At 41.5% G+C, this 12949-nt stretch overlaps 1 protein-coding gene across 2 annotated transcripts in view; it reads left to right on the top strand.

The window, feature by feature from the left end:
- Positions 1 to 12949, top strand: part of aftpha (aftiphilin a) — a 139013-nt gene that overhangs the window by 60294 nt on the left and 65770 nt on the right. The window lies entirely within an intron of this gene.

The raw sequence follows: 12949 nt of genomic DNA on the forward strand, positions 1-12949 counted from the left end.
CTGCATTTATTTGATAAAAAATACAGGAAAAAAATTACAATTTAAAAAATGGTTTTCTATTTTAATATAGCCTACTTTTCAATATAATTTATTTATGTGATGCAAAGCATATATATATATATATATATATATATATATATATATATATATATATATATATATATATATATATATATATATATATGCCCCTTTTTTTATATTTGAGCCCCTGCCCCTGAGGAATTCTCTGCACGTTTTATGCTTACCGTTACGAGACTATGTTTTGGGAGTCCCAAGTCCACTTGCTTCTTGTGGAGTTCATGCTTACGTTGCCAGCTGTGTGAAAAGGCCCCGACAATATTACGGCATAGTCCGAGGGCGCGCTCGGTTTTTTGCCTTTGGTCATGCAATCCATTTGTGACAGCCAAGTTTAGATTGTGACCGAAGCAGTATAGCCACGGCCAATGCAGGGACCTGATTGCGGCATGAATGTTGGCAGCGTTGTCAGTGGTTATGGCTGAAAGTTTTTTCTCGTCAAGTTGCCATTCCTGAAGTGCAGCTGTGAGCGCAGCAGCAAGATTGTCCGCTGTATGACTCTCAGGAAAATACGTAGTTTGGAGGCATTTGGATTGAAGTTTCCAGTCAGGTGTAATAGTATGGACAGTCAGAGACATATATGGTGTCATGTTAACTGACGACCACATGTCAGTTGTTAAGGAATAACTGTCTGCCGCTGACAGCAACATTTGAACATTGTCTCTAACTTTACTATATAAATGTGGGACGGCTGTTTGTGAGAAATATTTCCGTCCAGGCAGCTTGTACTGGGCATCTAGGACCTTTACCATGTCTGTAAAGGACTTTTTTTCCACTGTGTGGAAAGAGACCATTTCCTTCGCCAAGTATTTTGTCACTGCATCAGTACAGGTTTTCCAACGGACACTGTCCCTTTTGTACTTTGTTGCTTTCCCGAAGGCCCCCATTATCGTTGGCTGCATACTGGCGGTGGACCTAGATGTTGTTGGTCCTGCATCAGGAGGCGTTGAAACTGTTGCACTGAGTGAACTCGGGTCCATCCTCGCAGCAGTGAGTGGATGGTGGTTTCGTATATGCGACCTTAGGTTCGAGGTATTTCCATCTCTCGCGGTCACCTTTTTGTTGCACAATTTGCAAATTGCCTCGTCCGTATTTACCGCCTCTCCCTTCTCGTTCGGTCGAAACCCGAAATACTGCCAAACTGCAGAAGTTGTGTTCTTTTTCGAGACCAGGTCACTTGGTGCGCGACTCGCCATCTTTCCCCACCTCTCTCTTTCTCCTCCACGCTGTCACGTGATGACAACCACGCATACGCATTTTTAGGCATTAAATAAATTATATTTAATATTTAATCCTTGTCTCCCATATAAGTGCATTGTTTTTATGACGGTATAATGGTATTGAAACTGATACCGTTGCTATTTTTAGATCCCGCGGGATACCGTATTACCGCCCAAGCCTAGTCTGTAACCATTCTCACAATCCTGCACATATGCCGCTCCTGTATTTTTCTTGGCCTGCCAGACCTGGTTTAACAGCAACTGCGCCTCTGGCCTTCCATTTCCTGATTACATTCCTTACAGTTGAAACCTCTGAGATAGCTTTTTGTAGCCTTCCCCTAAACCATGATACTGAACAATCTTTGTTTGCAGATCTTTTGAGAGTTGCTTTGAGGATCCCATGCTGTCACTCTTCAGAGGAGAGTCAAAGGGAAGCACAACTTGCAACTGACCATCTTAAACACCTTTTATCATGATTGGACACACCTGTCTATGAAGTTCAAGGCTTAATGAGCTAATCTAACCAATTCGGTGTTGCAAGTAATCAGTATTGAGCAGTGACATGCATTCAAATCAGCAAAATTACGAGGGTACCCACATTTTTGCACAGCCAGTTTTTCACATTTGATTTAATTTCATACAACTAAATACTGCTTCACTAAAAATCTTTGTTTGGAAAACACCCCAGTACTCAGATATTCCTAGGAAGTGAAAGACATACCACTGTTATCTTTTTTGTTGAAAGTAGATTAAATTATTATGCAGGCTGAGAGGGGTTCCCAAACTTTTTCATATGACTGTAGCATAAAGGAAATGTAATGTGCATTTCCATCTATTGCCTTGGAATTATCAAGGCAATGAACAGGATGCAGTGGAGAAAATACTGAACTCGCATTGACAGGTACATATTCACGTCTTTTGATGTTTGTTATCGTGTTATTAGCTGTTGGAAATGGAAATTCCAAGCAAGATTTGTGAAAATTAACATTTGAAATAAGAATAAAACTTGGCTTGTTGAATCCAACTGTTGTAGCTGAATGCATTAGTAGGCATTATATTTCAGGGCTCCAGACAGAAAAAAAAAATTGGGAGCCATTGGCACCTAAACCCAAAATATTTAGGAGCCACATGCTTTTTTTGGGAGCCATAATCTCTACCGCATGCCAAATGTGAAATAAACAAATAATATTTACTTGTATTGTTTTTGTTTCTTCGGTCTACCTCACACTGCCTTTCCTTTCTCCTATCTGAGCTATTTGACCTGCCTACTAGTGTCCTCTGCAAGGTCTTATAGATAATAATAACAGAAGAATAAATGACACATAAATGTGAACAGTGCAAATGTTTACTAATAAGCAATACTTCAAGTCCAGAGTCTTACACACAACATGTGTAAGGAACACTACAAATACAAACACTGAAAATGTCTTACACATAATAACACAAGAATTAACACAATAACAAACATTATAAACAATCATTTCTGAAATAATAATTTCGCAATGATTGTACAAATATAAAGAAATTAATTACTCTTCAAGTGTCACTGTCACTAACCATTAGAATGTCAGCATCATTAGGCCAGCCAGTATACTTTGGTCTGCGCTTTTTTTTTTGCTGGCTGACAACCAGCGCTTTACACTGGGCTCTGGGTCAAAAAGTTCAAGTGTAGGGCCCTCTGTATTGATCCTTACCAAGTCTTCCAGTGTTTTTATACTTAGGGAGTTGCGCACTTTTGATTTTATTCTGTTTTGTGCTAAAAATCCTTGCTCGCACTGAGCTGCGGATATCGGAAGCACCAGCATTATTTCGACTAAGTGAAGCAGATTTTTAAAATCTGTACAGAACGGCTCCTTGCTCAGCATCACTGTCCATAGGTCACCGTAAGTCTTATCCATAAACTGACCTTTCACTAATATTTTCAACATTAGCCATTCCTTCTGCACAGCTGTGACATCACAGCCATTGTTTGATAAGAGCTCCCTGTACCATTTAACAAGTGTGTCTATCTCACACTTGCCATAGCTATCAATGTCCTCTGGCCATGCATCATGACAAAACACTGAAAATGACTTGATGATTTCTGATCCCTTTGAATGTCCATGCTGTGTAACACTTGACATCATGTTTGCAAACCTGATGTCCAATTCTTTAACAGTAATGTCAACTGTTTTTTCAATTGCGGCCTTTAGATCACTTCTGAATGTGGCCTGATTTTGGGGGCCTTTCAATGTAACATTTTGAAAGGTTATGACTGTGTGGCTACTTGCAGCCCTCTCACTCCTGCTTGTTGATGGCCCTTCCTGTTGCACTGAACCTTCAGGCTGAGAACCTATGTGCTGTAAGAATTCCTGCAGCTTCCCTTCTCTCAAAGCATTTTCCTTCAATCCTTTAATTAATTAATTAATCCACACAGCCCACAATTGCAGCAACTGCCTGAGGAGGTATAAGAGAATTTTGTTGAAGTGTAAGGCTCAGCTTTGAGACCTCATGTAAAAAGTGAGAAAAGGCAACCAAAGACGGGCTTTCCATTTGCTGAACAATGTGTTTGGTTCTTCCCTTTATGTTTATGTTTTTGGACATGACTGCAAGGTGCTCCATATATGATGATGCACAGCAGTGTACTGCCCCTGACCTGTTGCATAGTTTGAATGGAGAAAAACTGAGAGTGCCCGATAAATGTGTGGCAACCAGCGCTGAGTTTTTACTGCTGATGGGTTTTGTACTGTGCATCCTAACTCTGCTCCTATAGCCTTCGGCTCCCGCTTGCTTTTGGGACTGAAATGATACGTTTTCCACACTAGTTGTAGAAGGTAATAAACTTTTTCAATCATTGGCACTGACCGGCTTTGTGTGTTTAGCATTGCCAGTTCCAGCCGATGGGGTAGACAGTGGAAAGACAGAGCATGTTCATCTATCTCTTTTCTGAAAAGTGCCCCTATTCCTCCTGTTGCACCCATGTTCACGCTTGCACCATCTGCTCCAAAAGCACTCATTTTATGTATCCACCAATTTGGGTTGGTTGGGTCAGCATTCTGAAGCAGTGATTTAATGGTGTTTTGAATCCCTACTGCATGACCATAATCAATCTCAGCCAGACCTACTAGATGGGTCTTAGGTGTTCCATCAGATACATACCTACAGTATGTGATGACATTGTCTTTCCCTGAGACATCTGTTCCACAATCGGTTATAACAGATGTAGTTTACCTTTAAAGCTTCTTCCAGCACATTACTTTTTAATTCATCTGCAATGCAACCTACAAACTCTGCACATGCTGTATCATTATCATACACTGCCTGGCCAAGAAAAAAGTCGCCACCTGGATTTAACTAAGCAAATAGGTACGAGCCTCCTATTGGATAATTACTGCATGGGCGAGTATCTTTCAGCTGGCAAGTTATTTAACCCCAACTGGTGCAATGAGTTGCTTCTCATTTCTTAAACAACCATGTTGAAAGACACATCTTGTGGTCGTGGAAAAGATGTTAGTCTGTTTGAGAAGGGTCAAATCATTGGCATGCATCAAGCAGAGAAAACATCTAAGGAGATTGCAGAAACTACTAAAATCCATATTACTAACCGAGAATGCTAAACCGGATGATGGACGCAGGCACATCCGGCCATGGGCCGTAGCTGCAAAAAGACGTACTGCGCAGGCGCAAAAAGAGTCCGCGAGAGGCGGATGAGGGGCCGCGAGAGGCGGACAAGACCACAGAAAAAAGGAGTGAGCACAGAAAAAAGACAAAAAAGGAGAAATGACGCGCAACGAGCACCGAAAAAAGGAAAAGGCACATAAAAAAGTAGTCAAACGCAGGCAAAGCACGAAACACATTGCACACGAAACTAGACCCAAAAAAAAAAAAAAAAAAAGAGGCTCGCGCACGACAGCAAGGCAACCCCTTCCCCCCCCCCCCCACAGGCACCGGACGGGACACAAACCAAGAGGGGGATTCAACAAGTCCATGGAACACAAAAAAAAAACACAAAACCACCCCACAGACCCTACAAGCAAGAGACGGGACACACACAAAGAGGGGGATTCAACAAGACACAGGAACACAAAAAGAAAGAAGACGCTCTCGCAACAACAATCCTCACCCCCCCCCGATGATGGACGAAGGCACATCCGGCCATGGGCCGTAGCTGCAAAAAGACGTACTGCGCAGGCGCAAAAAGAGTCCGCGAGAGGCGGATGAGGAGCCACGAGAGGGGGACAAAAGAGGCCGCGAGAGGCGGATGAGGGGCCGCGAGAGGCGGACAAGACCACGGAAAAAAGGAGTGAGCACAGAAAAAAGACAAAAAAGGAGAAATGACGCGCAACGAGCACCGAAAAAAGGAAAAGGCACATAAAAAAGTAGTCAAACGCAGGCAAAGCACGAAACACATTGCACACGAAACTAGACCAAAAAAAAAAAAAAGAGGCTCGCGCGCAACAGCAAGGCAACCCCCATCCCCTACAGGCACCGGACGGGACACACACCAAGAGGGGGATTCAACAAGCCCATGGAACACAAAAAAAAAAAAAAAGAACACAAAACCACCCCACAGACCTTACAAGCAAGGGACGGGACACACACAAAGAGGGGGATTCAACAAGACACAGGAACACAAAAAGAAAGAAGACGCTCGCGCGACAACAATCCTCAACCCCCTCACCCCCCCCACACACACACATCCATAAGAAGTGACACCCAAAGCCACATATTCTAAAGTGAACGTCAACACCTTCACACTAGACAGCATAGGTGTCAGCATAGGTGGATCTCCTTACAATAAAGCACTATTAACCGTTCAACTGCAGAAAAGGAAACATATTAACAGTGACTGCGATCCTCCTTATTACTTATCCATATTTCGCATGCTGAGAAAGAAACAAGTCATGAATACACGGTCACGGGTACAAAACGAAAAGGAAAGGATAACAGGAACAAACACACGAACACGAAAGAAACAACAAAATAGACAGCTATGCAGCATAGGTGGATCTCATTACAATAAGGCACTATTAACCGTTCAACCGCAGAAAAGGCTCCATATTAACAGTGAGTGCAATACTCCTTATTACTTATCCATATTTCTAAAAGAAAAAATATCTCGACTCCAAAAACGCAAAGCTCAACTAAAGCTTCTAACTAACGATGTACCTAAAAGTAAAAACTTTATGAACTGCATTAGATCCTACAATAGTTCATTTGCTTTTGCATCTACCGGAGTAAATATCAAGCCACCAAAAGGCAATGGCCCATACTGCTTTCCCAATGGCCCATATTGCTTTCCCATATGTGCACAAATACTGCATCGCATTGGAACAGTGCACCCTGAAACAAATCAACAACGCAAATATGCACAAATCTACATCCTAGATCCACATGACGCAAGCTATCAATCAAAGTGCTGCATCGCAACAGTCACAGATTCTAAACGAAACACCTCCCGTCTCAGACATACGTTAACGGCAAGGAAGGCTAAAACAGGCTTCTCACACAGCACAGGCAAATCGATTACTGCTCCAAAACAACACGTCCCAAATACTACACATGCAACAACGCGCCTCTCAAACGGCACAAGCAAAACATACACCAGGAAAATTCATTCGGATTAATGAATGTCATTTGCAATCATTGTCATTCAGTTCACTTCCCTGAAGAAACAACTGGCAATACAAGTAATACATTTACACGTTGTTGTCAAAAGGGTCAAATTAGACTGCCTTCTTTACATTCATATACTGAATATCTACAAAAGCTTCTAACTAACGATGTACCTGAAAGTGAAATCTTTATCAACTGCATTAGATCCTACAAATCGATATCCACTATGAACATTAACGGTTGCACTGCACGTGACATCCGTCTTGAAAAAATGTTAATTATTGATGAATGTACAATGGCATGAAGTCAATTACTCAACACCATTAATAAAATTCTACAAACGTTTATGAATAATAATATTCGATTTGGATGAAAGGTACTTTTATGAGGAGGAGATTTTAGACAGTGCTTAGCTATTCTTCCAGATGCCATGCACTCAGCTATTGTTCAGTGCACCTTAAAATACGCAGACAATTGGCATTGCTTTCAAAAGATACAGTTAGTACAAAAGATACGATGTCCAGAACCAGATCATAACAATTGCTTATTACAACTGAGAGATGGTACACTCACCAATACAGATGGACTTCAGCCACATATTATTACAATTCCTCAAGCCTTTATCTGCGACAACTTAGTTACAGAGAGATTTGGAACAGCAATCTCATTAGACCAAATGCCCCTTTTAACACAACGCACGATATTAGGTCCAAAAAATATTAATGTGCAAAACATAAATACCCAAGTCATTCCATTACTTCCTGGAGAGACACAACTCTTTCTAAGCTCTGACAAACTTGACTCTGATCACAACAATAACCATCTTCATTGACCTTACAAGTTCTGAGCTGGAATTACCTTTTACACTTAAACGGCGTGTACAAAGAAATTTTCAAATAAACCTTTACACTGTGCCACACACTTTATTGTTTGCTTTCTATTTGCATCATCTACACCGTCACACTATTCTATATCTCATTCATACATCACGCTCTTTGTCATTCCCAACACCAGGGGTTGGCGAGCGAAGCGAGCAGGGGGCGGAGCCCCCTAGTTGGGTTAAGAACTGTCCAACGCATTATTAAAAACTGGAAAGATAGTGGGGACCCATCGTCTTCGAGGAAGAAATGTGGCCGGAAAAAAATCCTGAATGATCGTGATCGGCGATCACTTAAACGTTTGGTGAAATCAAATCGAAGAAAAACAACACTAGAACTCAGGTCTATGTTTAATAGTGAAAGTAAGAGCATTTCCACCTGAATATACTGAATGACCAGGTTATTCCATCAATGGATTTTTTCTTCCCTGATGGCACAGGCATATTCCAAAATGACAATGCCAGGATTCATCGGGCTCAGATTGTGAAAGAGTGGTTCAGGGAGCATGAGACATCATTCACACAAATGGTTTGGCCACCACAGAGTCCAGACCTTAACCCCATTGAGAATCTTTGGGATGTGCTGGAGAAGGCTTTGCGCAGCGGTCAGACTCTGCCATCATCAATGCAAGATCTTGGTGAAAAATTAATGCAACACTGGATGGAACTAAATCTTGTGACATTGCAGAAGCTTATCAAAACAATGCCACAGCAAATGTGTGCCGTAATCAAAGCTAAAGGCGGTCCAACGAAATATTAGAGAGTGTGACTTTTTTTTTTGGTGGCGACTTTTTTTTTGGCCAGGCAGTGTGTGTTTTTGACACATCCATGCCATTCTTCTTCATCAGCAGAATTTGAGATTTAAACTTTGTGAACGGTATTTCTTCCAATGCAATCATATATGCTGCATTGAGTTTTATTTTTAATTCTTTCATCTCGTTTTCTGTCACTTTCTCACAAGCACGTTGCACTGCCTTTGCTATGGGGGTGTCACAAGGAGCAGACCTAGCGATCACACAGTCTCTGGCATTCTTGTGTTTCTTACTCTCACCGTGCTTTTTCACAGTTTCCTTTTTAAAATGGCTCGTACCACAAATGAATTCTGTTTTACCAGCAATTTCTTGTCTGGCTTGTGCACAAAAGCTGCAATACATCTTTCCCTTGTCATACCGTAACCAAGTGAACTCCTGTAACCAAGCCGCTCTAAACTGTCCTCCAGGCATCGGAGCCGTGGGCGCAGAAGACTTTGCTAACGGGACGGAGTTGTCATCCTTTAATAACTGTACATTTCTGGACGCCGGTGGCAGTACCTCAGATAACCCACTGACTGAATTATCTTCGGTTCGTTAAGAAGTAGACAAGGAAGGATTTGGACGAGTGGGCATTGAGAAAAAGTCCGAAATTTTTTGTTTGGCCATTTTGCATGTTACATGGAAACTTAGAACATTTCGCGTGTTACGTGGAAAGTTGGGGTGGAATTCGAGGAGCAGTTGTGGCCCGATTCTCTTCTATTTCAGATCCCTATCCGCAGCAGTTAGCGAGATGACGTTTGAAGCAGAGTGGGCGTGTCAGATGATGCCTCGCTTTGGTTTGGCTTTAATCACGTGATAGTGTAATAGGAAAGGCAGACGCGGGCTGAGAGTGTTTACACTTAATTAAAAGCCGTTTCTGCTGCTTTAAATTTAAAACATTTCTTAGATTGAGAGAGAGAGAGTCGCCGCCGGCGACTTGAATGAAAAAACTAATCGCAAAATAGAAAATCAAGTCGCATTGGCGACCATTTTAGTCGCCATCTGGAGCCCTGTATTTTGTTTCTTTATATGCAGTAGTCTATACATTAGAGCGTCATCTTGGATGGTACCTATCACTATGTATTAGGGTTGTGCAAAATGAAGGTACTGGAAAAGTACAGAAAAACACAATTTTTGATACGGTATGTTACTAGCATTTTGGTGTTTTCAGCATCAGAATGTTCTTCCCCGCCCCTGTTGAAAGGCACACAGCATGAAGAAAAACATGGTTTGATGCACTTGAGACCCCACTTCATTCAGCTTCAATGGAGTGAGGACTTCACAGACAATGCTGCAGAGTGCTTGAAACACCTCACAGGGAACATTCAATTCACCCAAACATCCCCCCCCCCCACCCTCAATCTTGCTCCCCCAAGTGATCAAAAATTCATCTGGGACATATATTGGCCAACTCACACTGGCAGCCGGGAGGATGGAGTAAGGTGGTGGAGGGTGTTTAGAGTTGCCCATAATTTGCTTTTGAACTATTTTATTTCCAGTACTGAGGTCTGAAAGGTAGTATAAATACTGAAATCAAAAGTTTACTACTGATCCAACTAAAGTATAATTATGTCTATAGTAAAATGTGCCTATAAAGTAGAGCTAAGTTGGTTGTTACCTTATTAAATGGCATAGTCACGATATATCAAATTACTCTGTGTACAGTACTGTACAAATGATTTTTTTTAACATATTGTGATTATTTTGAAACATAATGCAATTGTGATTTAAGCTGTGATAAACATTTAAGTTAACATTTCATATTACTGCTTAGTTATTAAGGGTTAAGGATGTAAAGGCATAATAATCACTCTGAGAAAGAGAAGGTTTTAAAATATATGTAGTCTTATTATCAAACTAAATGACTCAATTACTAAGTTACAAAATGATTAAGGGTACTTCTAACTAGTTAGTCTTCACCATGTTTAGGGGATGTGTTACAGACTGTTGACAAAACTGAGAGTTGCTCCTTGCCACTAATGCTTGCATCACACATAGGAAATGTGCCCACACTTAAAATGTATGACATCATCTTCACAATATATTGTGTAATTATTGCATTAGTAGCGGACTAAAAAACCCAGCTACGATTAACACCGTTGATAGGACGGTGATTTATTTATTTTTTTGGTGGGGATTACAGGAACACTACCTCACAGAGACAAAAAAGCAACCAGTAATAAAACAAAATAATGTATTAAACAAAATTAAATAAAATATATGGAACTACAGCGATCCCACCCAAGTTCCCTTCCAGCGATTATACAATAAACACAAATAAAGCAACCACAAATTACTAACAAAAACCACACACGATAAAGTCCATGAAAAACAGTAAATAATGAAATGATGGAGGTAGATAGTCCAGAGATCAGCACGCTATATATGAATGTAAAGGTCACTCCTACCGGTATTTCCTCGTGAGATGATGACGTGTGAATTGGATCAGGAGCGCTCCTTTCTTCGCAGGGCAACAACAAATCCTCAGACAGTCCTCATGCAGTAGGGAGACACCAGATAGTCCATACACCCAAAACAGAAGATAATCCAGGACAAAGCAAGAATCCACAGGTAGCAAAACGGGAAGGCAAACAGACGGGCAACTCCAGACATGAAACAGAAGACTTTTCTTTCTCTATATAACTGGCCCCTTTTAAATGTTGTTCTGGCTTCCTTGTCCCCATCAGCCCCTGCACCCTTAGCAGACGACCAATCTAATGAACTAACTAACTAATGAACATTAGTTTGCCTTAAAAAAAAAAAAAAATCAAAGGAATGTCACAAATTTACTATTTGCAGATTCAAAGTCAACAATTAAGTATTGCTGTTTTGCCCATGTTGCAGAGTTGGTGTCTCTGCTTATATTTCTAATGGCACAGTACATGTACATGAAGTGCTTTTAAAGCTTTGAAACACTAAGTACATTTTATTTTGGTATTAACAAACAAAGCATCATTTTTCATTGCTTGTGTAGACCAAGCAAATCTTCTTCTTCCCTAGTGTTTTTTCTGAGCCTAATGCAGGGTCTGCTACTTTTGATGCTTTCCTGCACTTCTTACGATCTGGGGCGTCTTACGGGTTGACATCAATCTGTCGTGTGTCCTCCTTGATTCTGTTGAGCCAATGCTTTTTGAGTTTTCTACGTGGTAACTTGCCGTCTGGGCAGAATCGAAGGGTGATCTTGGCCACTGTTTGTTGTTCGCTATGTAGGACCTGTCCATACAACCTCAATCGAGCCTCTTTCCTCTTTTCGGTGATTGGCGCCACTCCCATTCTTCTCCTAATGTACACATTCATGGCGTGATACCACCTCCTGAGTCTGAGAGACCATTGGAACATCTTCATCTCCATCATATGGCGTGCCAACATTTAACACCATTGAGAGCCACCGGTCGAACGATGATCTTGTTCACTTTTGCCTTGATGTAATTCGCATCCGTCAATCGCACAGAACACCTGTGAGTTTTTGCCACTTGAGCCACGCCACAGCAATGCATGCACTGGCGTCAGGGAGGGTGCTTCCATTGGCGCTTACGCAGGGGCCCAGGTATTTGAACTCTGTGATCTTGTTCAGGTCTTTGGGTCTTGGTCTTGTGTAGACAATGCAAAATAAATCGTATAAATGCCAAAGTGAATGTACTGGTATCCCAACCAAGGTGGGGCAAGGTTTCTTTGCCTGGGCAGGTGTCCCAGCTGAATTTGTCCTCCGTACCTTTCCTGGCTGAGAAGAAATGAAGGAACAGGGAATGACGGTCTCTAATGGTTATTTATTCCTCCACTGCACTAGATTGCAGCTTCCCTTGGGTGGAGTTCCCATTCATACTCCTGCAGGGCACCTTGGGAAGTGTTTTCTTGGTGAGCAGCCCTGTCGAGATGTGTGGGTTCCACCAGTGGGGGCTGTAAAAAAGGTGCACAACTGGAAGGAGGTTCCACCCGACCCTTTAGTGCTTCCATGCTGTAGTCATTTGACACTGGAAGTACTGCTGGGTCTTGCATAAAAGAAGCCACCCCACCTCATCCATGTGAGATGAGTTGGAAAGAGGTAAGCAAAGCTTGTCTGAAGTAGAGACTGAAGATTAAGTGTGGAATGACGTCTGTGTTTTGGAGGAAGTTGACCTGTATATGGGTATTTGGTTGAATAAACGCCACTTGTATTAAAGCTCTTGTTTGTGTTGTGTTATGTTTGAAGTGTTTTGGGGTGCCATCTAGTGTCCACAATAGCTTTGTTTGAAACTTGTAATTAGTATGAGTTTTTAATAAGAAAAAAAAAAAGACGTTTGCAATTGGACATCAGTGTTTGCCTTTGAATAAGAATTTTTTCATTTAGTTTGAAATTATAATTGATAGTAATGTTCATTCTGACAGCCGTATTGCACTCATGTCATCTTGTA

Source organism: Erpetoichthys calabaricus, chromosome 15 (genome assembly GCF_900747795.2).
Source record: "Erpetoichthys calabaricus chromosome 15, fErpCal1.3, whole genome shotgun sequence".
NCBI lineage: Eukaryota > Metazoa > Chordata > Cladistia > Polypteriformes > Polypteridae > Erpetoichthys > Erpetoichthys calabaricus.